Source organism: Macrobrachium rosenbergii, chromosome 48, assembly GCF_040412425.1.
Source record: "Macrobrachium rosenbergii isolate ZJJX-2024 chromosome 48, ASM4041242v1, whole genome shotgun sequence".
In the NCBI taxonomy this organism is placed as follows: Eukaryota; Metazoa; Arthropoda; class Malacostraca; order Decapoda; family Palaemonidae; genus Macrobrachium; species Macrobrachium rosenbergii.
The window spans coordinates 61,415,888-61,433,432 of NC_089788.1; the positions used below are offsets into that span (position 1 = coordinate 61,415,888).

The window sequence follows — 17,545 nt, forward strand, 5'->3', positions numbered from 1 at the left end:
AACCAGCACTATCTTTACATCAAAATGAAGACAACCTTCCCTGACCACCACAACCAGTCCTGACAACAACCACATTAGTAAAAAATCAATTCACAAGAACACTTCCAGTCAGGAAGGAAACTATGACCATTAAGAGCTTTTGAAAAATGTCAGGAAGGAAAGCTTACCAGGAATGAGGATAACAGACAACGAAAATCGCTTCTTTCCGGCAACCGGAAACAAGCAGTTGAAGATACAAACAGCCCTGATCATCCAAGAGGCAAATCTAATCTTATCATTTCGGCCGTCTCCCGCCACGTTGTCCCAAACGAACGCGACCACATTAATTTCCTTTCGAGATACCAATTAAACGCGGTAGCTTCTCCGGGGGTAATGGTCAACAATGCGAAATGAAATATAATGTAATTAAAGCATTGTTTCATTCTGGGAATTAACTGAGCTTCCGACTTATGACAAATTACAACGCCATAAATTCGGGGAATTAGGGGTTGCAATGATATTTTGTGGTAATGGGGATCTAAAGTCACGGTGACTGCATCTAGACACCAAGGTAAATAGAAAGCTTGTCTTTATAAGGGTCTCGTTTGCTTACTTCCTTATATTTACAGACAGAGACTGATCTCATTCCAACAATAGATTTGATGGTTTGGAAAGATTGTTGCCATAAGGTCAATTCTTACAGCTTTCATTTCATGCAGGTTGACACAGATAAAAAAAAAAAAAAAAAAAAGCTGCCTTCAGCTCAGAGAACCCCCTCATAAGGCGGTAGTTCCCTTAGTCCACCTCGCGGTTCACTGTACACATTACCAATGAGTGTTTACAGCGTTCATTCACCCACTACTAGCGTCCACTTTTCAGTCTTTTACTTTACTTCCATTCCTGCTTGCTTTCTCAATCTTACCTGCCCAATACCTGTAACTGTTAATTTTCAGCGCAACTGTGGGGTTTTCTCTCGGTTATTGACAACTTTGTACTGCGTCTCCTTTCTTTTCTGGAACTGTACGTCTTGAAGTCCAACCACTCCAGCTGCTTGTTCTTTATCTCCTTTCTTTTCTGGATCTCTACATCTTGACGTCCAACCACTCCAGCTGCCTCTCCTCACTGTCTTAAGCACTTCTTGGCTGAGAGTGCCCCAGTTTTGCCTTGACATCCTAAATTTCATAAGTCATTTAACTAAAACCTCAGTGAAACAAAGTAAAAAAAAATAAAAAGAAGGTGATTTTCATCACGGAATTGTGGAGACAACAAAAATAAAGAATAAGATAAATGAAAGGATAGTAGTTCTGCAAAACTGTCTGTGATTACGTAATGATATATCAAATGACAAGCTAACAGTGATTTTATGATACGGAAAAAAAGGTCTTAAAAACCAAAAACATTTTTACTTCAGAGCCGAATGAAAAACAGTGTTAAAAACCAAACGGGAAGGCCACAAATAAAAGGCATATCGCTCTCATATTTCCTCAGATACGTAAACACACAAAGCCAAAAACTTACAAATACTCACTTGAGTCGGTGAACCTCCTGCAGAAATCCCCCGGTGATTGGCTGTTGTCTGGAGGAGAGGAGCCAAGGGCTTTGCCATCGGGTGCTCATTGACTGAGGAATCGCCTCGACCCTTTTTATGGGATGCTTGCTTGTGAAAAACCTTCTCTCTCTCTCTCTCTCTCTCTCTCTCTCTCTCTCTCTCTCTCTCTCTCTCTCTCTCTCTCTCATATGAAAATACACACAAGCCTTTTATGAGCTTTATCACACCATTATTTACGGAAAGCCATTGTGCAAGGCCCATGTTGTCATAAGGCCATCTTAATTCAGACCATCTGCCATCCAAAAACGATATGATATTTATCCCATACGTAAACGGTTTATATATATATATATATATATATATATATATATATATATATATATATATATGTGTGTGTGTGTGTGTGTGTGTGTGTGTGTGTGTGTGTGTGTGTAAACTGTTTACGTATGGGATAATGTCATAGTAACTAAACAGTCTTGGTTTTTGGATGGCAGATGGTCTGAATTAAGATGGCCTTATGACAACATGGGCCTTGCACAATGGCTTTCCGTAAATAATGGTGTGATAAAGCTCATAAAAAGGCCTGTGTGTATTTTCATGAGAGAGAGAGAGAGAGAGAGAGAGAGAGAGAGAGAGAGAGAGAGAGAGAAGGTTTTTCACAAGCAAGCATCCCATAAAAAGGGTCGAGGTGATTCATCAGTCATCAGTCAATGAGCACCCGATGGCAAAGCCTTGGCTCCTCTCCCCCAGACAACAGCCAATCACCGTCTTATTAAAAGGCATGTTTTCACTTGTAAAAAAATCTCTTAAATCTATGACTACGACTAAAAATACCAGCAGGATTAAGAACTACTTTCTCTGTTCTGAAATTGTAACTTTTAAGAAACATCACATAAACTGAAAAAGCTGCCCAAAATCCTTTAAGCCTAAGATGTACTGTACATCAGTATTACCGAATGTGGCTCTGTTTTTGTTTCGTTTCTGGTTGCGGTGCTTGTGGAAGTTATGTTGCGAGGATCCTAGATAACTAATGTTGTGTAACACTGTTCATCGTATATGTATTCCTTATAAGCATTTTTAGACATACTGAAATTTATTATTATTATATATATATATATATATATATATATATATATATATAATATATACATATATATATATATATATATATATATATATATATATATATATATATAATATTTATATATATTATATATATATATATATATATATATATATATATATATATATATATATATTTACATATATTTATGTATATGTATATATACATATATCATATATATATGTATATATGTATATTTATGTATGTATATATACATATATATATATATATATATATATGTATATGTTATATGTCTATATATATATATATATATATATATATATATATATATATATATATATATATATATATATTATAAATTTCAGTATGTCAAAAAATGTTTTAAGGAATACATATACGATGAACAGTTATACATTAGTTATCTAGCACCCTCACAACATAAATTCCACAAGCACCGCAACCAGAAACGAAACAAAAACAGAGCCACATTCGGTAATACTGATGTACATCTTAGGCTTAAAGCATTGTGGGCAGCTTTTTCAGTTTATGTGATTGTTTCCTAAGTTACAATTTCAGAACAGAGAAAGTAGTTCTTAATCCTGCTGATATTTTTAGTCGTAGTCATAGATTTAAGAGATTTTTTACAAGCGAAAACATGCCTTTTAATAAGACGGAGTGATTTCTTAAAATTTTCAGAACACTATACATTGAAAGATACCCAACCAGTAGTAATGAATGACAGTTTTACCAATCCTGCAGGTTCTACTTGTCCCATAGTGAGAGCAATGTTGAGCACTTCTCTACTCTGCGGTGTGGTAGACTTACCTTCAACTGAAGTAACTAAATGGGACGCCTGGGTTGGGAGCACTGGTAATGCTATGGTACTACCAGTTTAATTATCATCAGCTGGACTTACATACTTGGCTTGGATCTTGGTATGCCTTTGCACCTTGGATTAAAATGAAATACTGGCTTCAGGTAGGTTATATACTTCCAGAAAACTAAAGTACTTCACTTAGGGGTTTACTAACATTCTAAAATTGCCTAATATCAGTTTGCATCTTTATAAATAATTCTTAAGCATTATAAATGTGTAATTAATAAGTCATCGTTTATCAGTGAGCTACATTTTTATTGTTACACAAATTTCAGTCCATTCATAACCCAAATTGAATGTTTTTACAAAATGCCCTGAGTGTGGAGTGCGAAAATGAACTGAAGACCTGTTACGAAAGAGTACTGGAACTGTCATACTAAGACTGGTGATTACTATATATGATTTGACCAAAAGACTTTAGTGAATTAATTGGGATTATAAGTTGTTTCTGGGAATGAAATGAATTATAAAGTTGATATAAATAAATTTAGTCAGATCCGTTACAAAGCATGTAATAGTTATTCTGGCAAATTTAATTACCATATTGTTGTTCCTTATTCCGAATGCCTTGTTCAAACAAAAAATTACAAGATTGTTTTTGTTGTTGGTAGGTTTCAAAAGAAAACTAATTTGATTTAAAAGGGCTCAGAACTGGACCTGTTCTGGTACAGTTTGTTTCATCTTTAAAGAGAATATATCACGAATTTGAAACTGCCTCTCTAAAATTAAAAAGTTTCATGGGTTATTTGGTGTAAAGACCTCTTGTATTGGAATTAACTGACCAGTAAGTACCTAAATAAGTTACAAGGTTACCAGAAGCTCCACATCAAGGGAACAGTCTAAGATCGTTCTTGCCATTCCTACATAGAGCCAGAACCTTTCGCTAATAATCTCTTTGCTGTTAAAGAGAGAAGCCGAAGACTAATGAGAACGCGTGCGCGTGTTGGGAATAAGAGAACGAAAGTATTTGAGCTCTCTCTGATAAAAGAAAGATCTATAGCCTCCTTGGATGTTTCTGCCTTTGATTAGGGTTGTCTCATTGTCTTTAGGTTTGTAATCTTTTTCCCCACAAGACTTGCAACAAAGGACTTTGGAAGCAACAGTCTTATTTGGTCTTCGTCTGCAGGTCTTCGCTTCTTTCTTTAGAGGAGCACTTTTCTGAGCGTCTGATATTTGTTTGGTTTTGTTATTCTCCAGGTCGTTTCATATAAAACTAAATAATCGCAGTCACATGAATGAAATAAATTATTTTTTTTTAAATTAAATGTTTACAAGTTTTGTTGTACGACCCAATCAGTAAAGCTCATATGGAAGTTGACACTACAGTGCAAAAATTGAATAGTTAGGTGTATTAGAAAAATATAAAATTTGCTAGAACTGCAGTAGTACCAACAATAATGACGGAGTACTTTACAACGTCGAAGAACAGACAAAGTGAGTGTTAAAGCTATCGAAAAACACTTTAAAAACCCAAAACACCTCTTTTCTCTCCTTGAAATAGAAACTAACGTCGAAAGGAAGACATGGGATAAGAGCATAATCGCTAAACTTCCTTGAACAAACACACAGGAGCTGTGCTAGGAAAGTTGGTTCTTGAATTCTGCGCATATTTGGCTGTTGTCTCCGGGAGAGGATCTCGGGGCTTTTCCCTCGGGTGTTCATTGCCAGTAGGAAACGCCTGCACCTTCTTTCTTGGTCGCTTGCAGAAGTCTCCTTTGTCCTTCTTTCGCCTCTCTTTGTAAATACAGAATTCCTCCTTTTTTCTCTCCATATATTGAATTTCTTCCTCATTAAACGGTTTTATTCAAGACTGGGTAGTTTGGAGAGAAAAAGGTTTGCAACACTTGACTCACATTTTCTAGCTCTGTGGATCACTCCCTCCAGCGCCCATCAATCCATCCAGAGATAAATGGATACTATAATAGTATGTGCTGGAATCAGTTAAAAGGCATGTGGAGATAGCAACCTCATTCCTAATGACATAATGTGAAACCAAAGGGCTGTGCCTTCCATGTGTCACCCTATAAAGATAAAAATGGGTGGATGTGGGTTAATTTGGCTTTTCCTTAGCAATACTCACTTCTGGGTGTGACGCCCCTACCTAGACAAGTTAGGGTAGAGGAAACTCTTTAACCTTGGCAGAAAACTCTTCTAGGCGAAGGACACTCCAAAATCTAATCAGTGGGCGGGAGGGACCCTTTAGCCTTGGTAGGTAACCGTTCCGAGAGGAGGTTACTCTGAATACAAACCTCGTTCTCCAACCTTGAACTGTGCCACAGCCATTGCACCGTGGCCTTCTATGGTCTTGGATTTAAGTTTCCTTGCTTAAGGTTACAATCAGGCTTTGTCCCTTTTTATTCACTTTCCAATTTTTTCGGATGTATGTCAGGCTGATGAGAAAGCAAAAATTGCTTGGTGGATTATCAGGCAAACATCTTCTCCTTTACCTAATCTTTTCCTCTCAGCTTTTTATAATTTCTAAAGCCGTGCTGACTGCCCACCCCCAGTTGTTGTGGCAAACCTGGCTGTTTTCTGTTTTGCCGTACAAGGTGTCCCAGCTTCACTTTGTCGACCAGTTGCCGCAGATGCTTTTTAATGACATATAGTCACCTTTATTAATCCTTTCATTGAAATTATTGTAAATAACGTAAACACTACTGTTGTTGACTTTATAGTTTGTTTTCCTGTTGATTTTTACTATGTTGTTGTTGGGAATCTGTTTATAAGATTTGTTTCTTATTTTATTTTGTTAATTTTAATTCTTTCGGGAGACACTGAGCTTAAACCTGGACCTCTTACTCGAAAAGAAAATTTGCGGACTACTTTACTTAAATATTCGAGGCCTAAGGTCAAATTTTCTCGAACTCCAGAGTTGTTCCTGTAACTACAGTTTTATGTTTTTATCTGAGACACTTGTAAATAGTAACAAGTCAAAGGTTGAATTTTTGATCCCAGAGTATGGTGGCTCAGATTTTATTTATCGTAGTGACATCCCACATGAGCAAAGTCTGGATGACCTATTTATTGTCAGAAAACCTTGGAGTGTAGTTGCCATGAAGTTCTTTGTTTTAGGATTTTCAGTAAGTTATACAATGTTCTTGTTTTGCTGTTTACTGCAGTCCAAATTTTGACGATTCTGTGTATGACTGACTCTTGGAGATAATTGGTATGGCTCAATCACAGGATTCAAGAGCTTCATTCGTTATTTGTGGAGACTGCAGTGCAAAGCGCAGAGAGTGCTTAATTAAAATTCCATAGATCGGTATGACCGGTCTGCTCTCGGATTTTGTGTATCTTCTGATTTTGCCTAAGTAATTAAGGAACCTATGCATACTTCTGATAATAGATTAGACTTTATACTCACAGATGTTCCAGCTGTCGCCAAGTCCAAGGTCTGCAAGTATATATGCACTTCTGACCATTGTTCCATTGAGATGGACATATATGTCAATCAGCATATTCCCAATGCCACCATAAGAAAAACGGTCTGGGTGAAATCTGGAGCCAATAGGGATCGCATTATTGAAGCTTGTCAGGTACTTAATATTTCAGATGCTATATCAGATCCAGATCCCAAGGGGGTAAAGGAAATGCTGATGGTTATTTTAGTAAGGTCTGTCCCTAGAAAGGTCATCAGGATTGGGAAAAGAGGCCAGCAATGGTTTGATTATACATGTAGACGAGCTTACCATGACAAACAGACCAAATATAACACATGTAGACGAAATCATTCACATGAAAAATACACCCTTTATATTGAATCTCTCTGTGTTGTGAACAGAATTTTCCACAAAGCTGAGAAAAATTTTAAAAATTCCTTAAAGAAGAAACTTGAAGGATTTACTCAGCCTGATCTTTGGTGGACCAAACTGGCATCTTCTGTCTTCGGGTCCAGCTCATCTTCCATTCCACCACTACTAACAGATAATGATAGATTGGTTACAGGCCCTAAGGAAAAGGTTGAACTGCTTCATCGAGCTTTTGAAGCTAATCAGTCAGCTGAGGGTGTCCCTCTCCTGATACTTGTCATCCTGAACCTTTTCTTGCAAAATTTGCATTTTGCTCCGGGGATGTTAAGAAAATTTTTGTTAATTTTGATAGCTGGGGTGAAGATCCTGATGGTTTCTTCCCTTTCTTTTTAAAAAGGTTTCTTGTGTGTTGCCTCCCAAGATTAGCAGATTCTATAAATTTTTATATCGATGTAGTATCTTTGTGGATGAGCGCAAGCTTAGTAATACAGTGCCTGTTGCAAAGAATGGTTTATCTGCAGACTGCAGGAACTACAGACCAATTGCTATTCTCCCTGTGGTCTCTAAAGTTGCTGAAAAACTTTTTTCCAGGCCACTTGACAAGTATGTGAAATCCAAAGAAATTGTTCGCTGATAGAAAGCAGTCAGGCACCTGTGCTACTGTTTTAGATTTGACGTGCCATTTGCAAGAGAACCTTGATAAGATTTCCTCCAAGGAAATTTAAATCCTCATAATCTTTTCCCGTACGACAAATGGGATTAATCTTTTATGTATGCTAATCGTGCCAGCATTGGAACATCGTTACGGTTTATCAGTATTAAAAGATGTACAAATAGGATTGCTAGTTGGATTTTCCTTGAAAACTTTTGATGTTTATATTGTATTAACTTCTAACATGGTTATCTGTCTTTTGATTCCATTTTATCTCTTTATCTTTTCACTTGATCTCATTATCGACGTCCATTATTTCCTGTCATATTCGAGAGAGCAGTGTCCCTTGATTAGAGCATATTAGTGGATTACTTTATGAGTTTGATCATTAATTTTGTTTTCATCTAAGAGAAACCTGAAGGTAAAGAGACAAAGAGAAGTGCAACTTTAACCCAACTTCACAGGTGTACCGCCAGTATATTGTCAGTCAGTTAACCAGGTCCCTGGCGCGTAACCTTCATTATCCCTTCAGGCTTAAAACATCTTCGGTCAAATAAAGACGCGTCTCCTTTTCGTTTCCTCGACGTCTCTCAACCTGCTCTTACCTTTCGCATGGGAATCGAGAATTCGGAAATGTTATTCTTTGGGGATTTTCAGTTTTGGTTTCTTTAATCTTGGTGAATCCTCAACATCCTTCTACGTTTCTTGACTCTTCCCGATTCCTCGGACTGAGAGGAAAGTCGTACGTCAGAAGAAGAAATGAAATCACTGAAGGTCTTTCTCGCCTGTGAGGTCGAGAAAGATCTTTTTAATGCTTCTTTTGCATCAGCATTTTCTGTGTATACACGGTGTACCTATGTATGGACGCATGCACTGTATATGCTTATCAGACGACCACTGAGGCAAAATCGTTGAACTTGTTTTGATGAGATTTGTTTGTCCGTTCTGGTCATCAGCAGCTTGCAGCTACCGATATAAGGCGTCACTTAGAACACTTCTGTTTCATGTTTCAGAGGGAGAACCAAGGTTCAGTTCCTGACCTCGCTGAAGTGTAATAGGCACTTCCATGAAACCCTCTGCGCGTGAGTTGATCTATATTGTAAATGATGTACTTTGTAGTAAATCATTTATGCACGGAGTTACAAACCTTAACTCAAAACACTTGCTAAGAACTGCAAGGCTAACTCCATGTGGATCATCTCCTAAGGGAATGGCATCTGGTGTATATATATATATATATATATATATATATATATATATATATATATATATATATATATATATATATATATATATATATATATTTGATGACTGCTGAGGTGTATTGGGGCGAGTATTCTATTGGATCAAAAAGCAACAAGTAAAAAGTGCGCCGAAGTTTCTTCGGCGTAATCGAGTGTTCTGCACAGCGTATAATCAAGGCCACCGAAAATATATCTATCTTTCGGTGGTCTCGGTATAATGCTGTATGAGCGGCGGCCCATAAAACTTTCCCTGATTTATCAAAATATAATGAGTCATGAACCCTAGGGCTATAATTTCTATGCCGCCAAAGCAGGGGAAAGTGAGACCGTTCTTTTCACATACTGGAAGACATGAAGTCTAGAAATCGAACATCACCTGGATCATGACCATTTTTCTTATTTCCTTTTAAATGATTATCGTCTCCTCTTGCTTCTGTTTACTTATGCGTGTATTTTTCCTTTTTGTTCATTAATTATCTATTTCATGAACATTGAGGCAGGTGTTACTTACAACCATGTCAGTATTTTTCTACATCTCATTATGTAGACAGGAAAAAAATATTTTTTTCTAAGAAGATGGTTTAATACAGTTCTACAGTTCGTGTGGCAACTGATGCTAGTTTTTGCTCCTTGACTCTCTATTTGTCAGTCTATCCAGGTAACTCTGTGTGTGTTCCTCCGCAAAGTACAATTCTGCTCTCTGGCCTCTGTTATCACAAAAAAAATATCTTTGACTAAGACAATGAAATGTCAGAGGTATGCATTTCACAGTGTAGTGGGAGATTTATTGGTTTGAATTTGTGTCGAGGGAGATGATTTTGCATCAGCCTTTGATCCTGTTTCGGAATCGCTGAACGTTTTTCCACACTATAGAAACATTTTCTTCGTCTCGAATAAAATCACTTAAGTAAGTCTCATAAAGACACGATATTGATTTCTGAAGGGTTTCATAAAACATCATCACGACAACACTGATTGACAGACTTTTCTTTATCATTCAAAAGTAATTTTTTAACAATTTTTTACGAAACACAAAAACTTCTTGTACATTGATAGTCGTTTTCGTCTAATTTATCATTAACAAACTTCACGGAGTGTCCATGTATTATGAATCGTGTGAGGGACGTTGCAATAGCGTGCAAATGCAAAGTAATGGCAGAGCCTCGTGTCATGCGGAGTGATCTTCACAGCAGGGAAGGAGAAGCTCCCCTGTTTTATGACGAATCTTTTCAGTCTAAGTTGAGCTCGACATGAACAGCGGCAATCACAAGATAATGGATGTCATTTCCCGGCTGCTGAGTTGGTGCTGCTATTTAGGTTTGCTTGACGTTGTCTGGTAAATGAACCAGCGTAGCGAAATTCGTTGATGGAATTTTAAGAAAAAGAAGGAGTGGAGGACAATGATGTGGGATTAAATGAAGTTTATGAAAGAACAAACAACAAACGTTTATCATTGTCGTATAAGGGTAATTCAGAGTAATGTGTGTACAATGAAGAATGTTCCCATACACATACCAAATCAATACTCCATCTTCTTTCCTTTCAACTTGTAAAGAAAGAGTTTACACCAACGTTTATGAGCACCCTCGCATTCTGAAATTAACCACTAAATATCTTCTTCAATAATATAAACTTAACTCAAAAGTAAATTGTAATAAAAAAGCAAAAAATACTAAATTGATAAATAAACGGTACTTGCTTCAGAACTTTTGATACAGATTTTGCTTTCAGATGCAGGTGAGAAGACGAGGGAGGCTTTGAATAGCTGGCCAGCGCGTTTTTTATCTCCCAGTAGGTCCTAGCTGTCTAAGATTAGCAGTTATGCGTATTGGATCATCTTCGATGTTGACACTTCTATCCCTTGGGAAACACACCAAGATTGGTTACAGGTTTGGAAGATTTATATATGACTTTATTTTGCAAATAATTTAAGGACCATGACAACCATGATCATGTAGCTGTATTATACTTGAGTAACCTTTTTCCTTTCTTGTCTTTTGTCTTGCAGCCTTCGACATCCCTCTGTGTGTTCACTTCTCGAGCAATTCCACATCAGTGACTTGGGTCAGCTAAAATGGGAAGAGAAAAATGGAATAGTCGACCTTCAAGCTACTCCGTGCACCAATATCTAAGGTTAGTGACTGCTATGAGACCCTTACTAGTACTTTTCACTTGGGTACTGCATAAGCTATGCGTGGAAGACAAATATAGTTGTTTAAATTCTTCTTCGGCTTCAATTGTTTTGAGACCACCTCCTCGTTGTTGGGGTTTTAGACTTTCACTAAATAATTCATATTAAAAATATCTGTAAATAAACTTATCCTGCTCTTTTCAAAGCCTCCAGCAACTTCCTTCACTCTTCATCGTTTCCTGTTTTCCTCCTTGGGTGTGCTAAAGAAGTCTTGTTTCTGTTAGAATTAAAGTTCATTAATATCTTCATGCAAATCACCCTCTGCTGTCCTTTTCTTTCCCAGTTTATCTGATGCACACATTCATCCTTCATCCGATGAAAAATATTTACCTAGGAAATATCTTTGAACATCAAACTACTCCGGAAAGTACCTCTAAAAAAAAATGTCAGGTTTGAGCATAACTTGCTACAGTTCAAGGATGCGACTATTCACTCGATTGAAGCTTTCATAAATTTAATTAAGCTCTGAAACTTTGACGATGAAACTTCAAGGGTCTTGCAGATAAAATGATATGGTCCGTAGAAAAATGAAAATTTAGCAAAGAAAGCGAGATTCCTCTAATTAATAAAATAGGGGTCTGAGAAACGGAAGGCGTGTGAGCTGAGCATCCTTTAAAGATATCAGAAGTTGGAAACTTATACTCGCATCAGGGAAACGATGATGTAACTAGTTTTTCCTTTGATCTTTTGGCGGACGTTGATAAAACCAAAGAAAAACTTCATTATCCTAATACATTTTGCCACAGTAAAGCAATAATTTACTGGACTTAACCCTCGGAGATGGGGAATATTCAGGTAAAGGTGAAAAGGGTCGGAAGGAAATTAATAATCCCATTTTCCGAATTATTCTTTATATCCCTGAGCAGTTAGATTAGTCATGAGGTAGACTATGACTTTTAAGATGAGTTGCTCAAATGAAAAAGAAAACAGGAAGTGGCCTTGATAAATACAAAGCTTATTGATTATCTGCAGATGTCAGCTGTTTTAAATTGCTTTCCCCATGTTATAAACTTATATCTATGAGTCAGCAGATGTTCCATAGATCTTTGGAAACGGGTATTTGTTGCGATATCTTTACATATTAGTGTTAAAGCTACTTTAATATTCTCTAAAACCCCAAAAATGCGATTAATTGCTCTAATTTCTGGGTAAGTAACAGCTATGCCCTTCACGTATTTCTGCAGTCATTTTTGGCAAGATTTGCAGCGGACAATGAATTGGATTTTGTTCTCTGAAAAAACGATTTGAAAGCGAGTTTTAAATGATGAATAGCCATCACTACATCCTTTATGGTCCTTTGCCAATCTTAGCCCAGTTTGTTTATGTACCTGAAACTGAACGAAAAACTTGATGAGTGGTGAGCATTTTCTAAGGTGGAGCAAGGCTACCTCAGCGCTGTCTTCATATTAGAGTTTGCCTGGCCCTTATTTAATAAATTGAAGTTTGGCTGCTGTGTTCTTTGGGAATCACGAGTTGTTAGATAAAACTGTTAACATAATTTTTAATCTAAAATTTAATAAAACATCTTGGATGCTGTGTAATGGATGTTCTTGATGTTACAGTTCGAATACCATAGTTCTTAATCTGTGGAGCTTTTGGCAAATTATGGAAGTTAAAAAGCAAAATAAAAAGTCACTAAAGTCAAACCAAATGTTAAGGCGGGTGACAGGAGGTTTCTCCCGGACTATAGCGTCGCAGTTAAGAACATTTTGGTCATTTTACCCATAAGGAAACCGCCTACATAAACCTAAAACCTCAGCGGTAAAAGCGGATTAAGCTCTCAGATGGAGTGTCCGCTCCTCCGTATTTATCCCGCATTTTCTTTGTTCTCATTTCTTCTAAATGCGACATCGATAACCTTTGTGTTTGTGTGTGTGTGTGTGTGTTTGTGTGCGCATATAGACCAAAAGGAATTATTTGTGTGTATATGTATATATATGTATATATATATATATATATATATATATATATATATATATATATATATATATATATATATATATATATATATATATATATATATATATATATATATATATATATATATATATATATATATATATATATATATACATACAACAAACAGGAAGGCGGACAGGAATACTCTTGAATAGTCATTTGATTACATGTTTAATCCCGACGTTTCATAATCCATGATTACATCATCAGGGTTCTAGAATTAAAAATACAAAAAGCATTGACAATAAAAATTACAGAAAAAATTGTCAGTGCTTTTTGTTTTTTAATTCTAGAACCCCTGATGATGTAATCATGGATTATGAAACATTGGGAATAAACATGTAATCAAATGACTATTGTCAGAGTTTTTTATGTTCTGACTTTGCCTTTGTATATTTTTTCTGTAATTTTTATTGTCAATGCTTTTTGTTTTTTAATTCTAGAACCCCTGATGATGTAATCATGGATTATGAAACGTTGGGAATAAACATGTAATCAAATGACTATTCAAGAGTATTCTTGTCCGCCTTCCCGTTTGTTGTCTGTATCGCTCATTCCTGTCCCTTGCTCATTGGTATACTGTATATATATATATATATATATATATATATATATATATATATATATATATATATATATATATATATATATATATATGTATATATATATGTATGTATATATATATATATATATACACACACACACACACTACTTTAGTATCTAAAATGATAGTCTATAAAAGAAACACAAAAGGAAAGGTATGGTTGACCCTTTACAAGTATACAGATGTAGAGATTTGATAAGAGATAGCCTTTAACAATCTTTTAATTGCACTATCTGTTCCAGAATAAGATTGCTTCCACACTTCCTATAACCCAAGTTGATCTTACTGAAAGATTTTGTCAGGTATTGGGGTCGCGTCTTTAAAGGACTGAAATTCCAGCTGGTATGATTAGGATTTAACTCGCGTCATTATAAAGCCATAAAATTCGTTTGGTCTTTCATCTTTATCTTTAAACAACAGCTTTTGCATATGTACATTGTCATTCACTAGCCTCCCCTGTAAAGAAAGTACGCCCAGAGGTGTTCTTCCTGCTTCAGCCATGGAAAAAGCGGAAAAAACTGAGACTTGTTCTCACTGCTTCAGCCAGGTCGGTCGCATACGACATTCACAATTACTTTGCGAGAGAGAAGATGAACAGTGGGCCCTTGACCGATGTGACGAGAGTTCACGATCGGCCATGTGAAGCTACCAACATTCCAAGAAGGACAATAGAAAGAATCATCAAGGAAGGGTGAGATACGGAAGAAGATTTTGGAGAACCAACGTTCAGTGGATATAAAGTTAGATGTAAATCATTTATAATAAAAAGGAAAAAGAAAGAAACGAAAGCGTGAGTGGAGGGATTGGTCTCCCACCTTCCAGTACAGAACTTAATCCGGCTTTAGTAAAAGCTGATGAGATTTTTCCCTTTGTCTACAAGGGAAAATGTCCTCAACTTTTAGATTCAAATACGAAGCATTCTGATGGGATCTTCTGTCATCCGCCTTGACATTTTGGTTTGACTATAATTGCGAGAAGTTTTTTTTTTAATATTATGGATCAGAAATTACCTGTCGAGTATTAATGTTTAGTCAGCTTGAGTTGAAATAGTACTTAATTTTAATTTTCTGAAAAGAAAACTATTGTGCCGGCTTTGTCTGTCCGTCCGCACTTTTTTCTGTCCGCCCTCAGATCTTAAAAACCACCGACGCTAGAGGGCTGCAAATTGGCATGTTGATCACCCACCCTCTAATCATCAAACATCCCAAATTGCAGCCCTATAGCCTCAGTATTTTATTTAAGGTCAAAGTTAGCCATAATCGTGCGTTTGGCAAAGATATAGGCCAGGCCACCACCGGGCCGTGGTTAAAGTTTCATGAGCCTAGGCTCATACCTAGACCACCGAAAGATAGATCTATTTTCGGTGGCCCTGATTATATGATGTACAGAAAATACGATTGTGCCGCAGAAACTTCCCGCATTTTTTACTTGTTTTCATTGGCGTTAACTGACCAGGAAATGCATAAAATGAGAGTCAAGCGGACCGAAGGCCCCTCAGGTCAAAGGATCAGCTTCGGATCATTCAGTCCCCTTCTTTACTGATCCTAAAACCTCACTATTAAAGCGAGTGAAAGAGACAAACAAGAGACACATGACAGTGCATGCGTGCATGTTTGTATGTTTTATTTGTTTCTCTTCTGCTGTATTCGTAATATTTAATAATCTACACACACATATGAAATAAATTATATTTGAAAAAAAAAAAAGTTTCAAAACTTTTCTTTGAAGAACCAATAGAAGATGTCCTTCAAGTTCGTAAGGCAATTGACACGCCATACAAAAATAATCAGGCCTGATAAAGTAACATAAAACAGCTAGAAGCAATATCAACAAAATGACGGAGTTGCATATAACATTTAAAGAGTTTGTTAATACCATCGAAAAATGCTACAAAATTCCGAAAAATAGTTTTCTGTCCCTGAAACAGAAATTAACGGTGAAAGCAGTGGGATGAAAGGAACATAGCCCCTTACATTTCTTCGAACAACCACGCAGCCAGAGACAGACAAACTTTAGCAGGAAAGTTGGTCTGTAAATCCTGAGGAGAATGGCTGTTGTCTCCAGGAGAGGATCCTTCAGGTGTTCAGTGCCACGAGGAAACGCCTCTGCCTTCTATATTGGTCACTTGCATATATATAATATATATATATATATATATATATATATATATATATATATATATATATATATACATATAATACACACATAATGTAGTGGTACTGTATATTTATATATATATATATATATATATGTATATATATGTGTGTGTGTGTGTGTGTGTGTGTGTGTGTGGGTGGTTTATAAAAATATCTGTCTATTACTATCACTTTAGTAAAGCAAAATAATAATAAGATAATAGAAATAAGAAAAATACAGAAAAATTAAAATCAAAATAAATAATAAATGCGTATATGCCAATAGATAAAAAAATAAAATTAATAAAAAGGTCAAAGATAAATAAATTCACGAAAACACTTCCAGTCAGAAACGAAATAATGAAAGCGGAATTAAGACTCGTTGACGAATATCTTGAAGAAAGTTTATATTAGTAGGCAGAAAAAAACAGTAATTTTATTTTAATATGTATGTCTAGAACACCTGGAAACAAGCTCTAGTAGAAGTAAACAGCCCCGATCATCCAAGAGGTAAATCCAGTCTATCATTCCGGTTGCTCCAGGCCACATTCCAAAAGAACGCGACCACACTAATTCCCCTCCGAGCTACCAATAAAATGCACCCACTTCCGCTAGGGTAATGGTCGGTTAGGCGAGGTGAAAGATAATGTAATTAAAGCAGTATTTCATTTTGAAATTAACTTAGCTTCCGACTTGTCAGCAGAAATTAAAAGGCCTTATGTTTGGGGAAATAGAGGTAGTTTCGTACTCGTGTAGTGAAATATTGCCAACAACAGGTGATTTGGAAGTATTGTTTGTCATATGGTCGACTCTTAGAACTGTAATTTGCTTCATACAGTTTGACACAGATCCAAAAATAAAAGGTGTTTTTATATCCGAGAACTAAAGTAAAAATATAAGAAAGAATAAAGGTAATGTTCATTACGAACTGTTGAGACAAAAAAAAAATAAAGAGCAAAACCAATAAAAGAATAGTAATAAGCCCAACCACATAAGCAGAGCCAACTGTGATGACGTAAATATCTGTTACATCAAATGACAAGCCAATAGTGTTTTATAATACGAAGTATGAATTCTAAAAAACACCAACAGATGTTTACATTTTCATTGAATGGAAAATAAGGTTCAAGGCCAAACAGAAGGAAACAAATAAAGGGCATTTACACTTGCCCTTTCATTTCCTCGAACAAAGAACCAAGTACTCGCAAATACACATTCTGCCAAAAACTCACGTGGGTCGTTGGCTGTTATCTGGGGGAGAGGCACCAAGGGCTTTTCCTTCGGGTGTTCAGTGTCAGAGGATCGCCTCGGCGCTCTTTACTGGACGTCAGTAAAAGCTTTCCTTCCTTCTCTCTCTCTCTCTCTCTCTCTCTCTCTCTCTCTCTCTCTCTCTCTCTCTCTCTCTCTCTGTTGGTATAAATTATCTTCCCTTTTTTATTCATTTGGGATTTTTCTGTCTTCATGAACGCGGAATTTCTTCTGCGTTTTGGCTTGTTTTGTTTAAAGGAAATTTTAAGGAAAA

General features: G+C 36.3%; 1 protein-coding gene across 2 annotated transcripts in view; it reads left to right on the forward strand.

Moving 5' to 3' along the window:
* Nucleotides 1-17,545, forward strand: part of LOC136831453 (facilitated trehalose transporter Tret1-like) — a 280,303-nt gene that overhangs the window by 188,732 nt on the left and 74,026 nt on the right. The window contains exons 15-17 of one of the 2 annotated variants that reach the window (XM_067091927.1): nucleotides 3,372-3,590; nucleotides 10,866-11,023; nucleotides 11,143-11,267. The gene's annotated coding sequence lies outside the window, so the exon portion shown is untranslated. The remainder of the gene's footprint in view (nucleotides 1-3,371; nucleotides 3,591-10,865; nucleotides 11,024-11,142; nucleotides 11,268-17,545) is intronic. The other variant, XM_067091928.1, reaches the window with a different exon arrangement.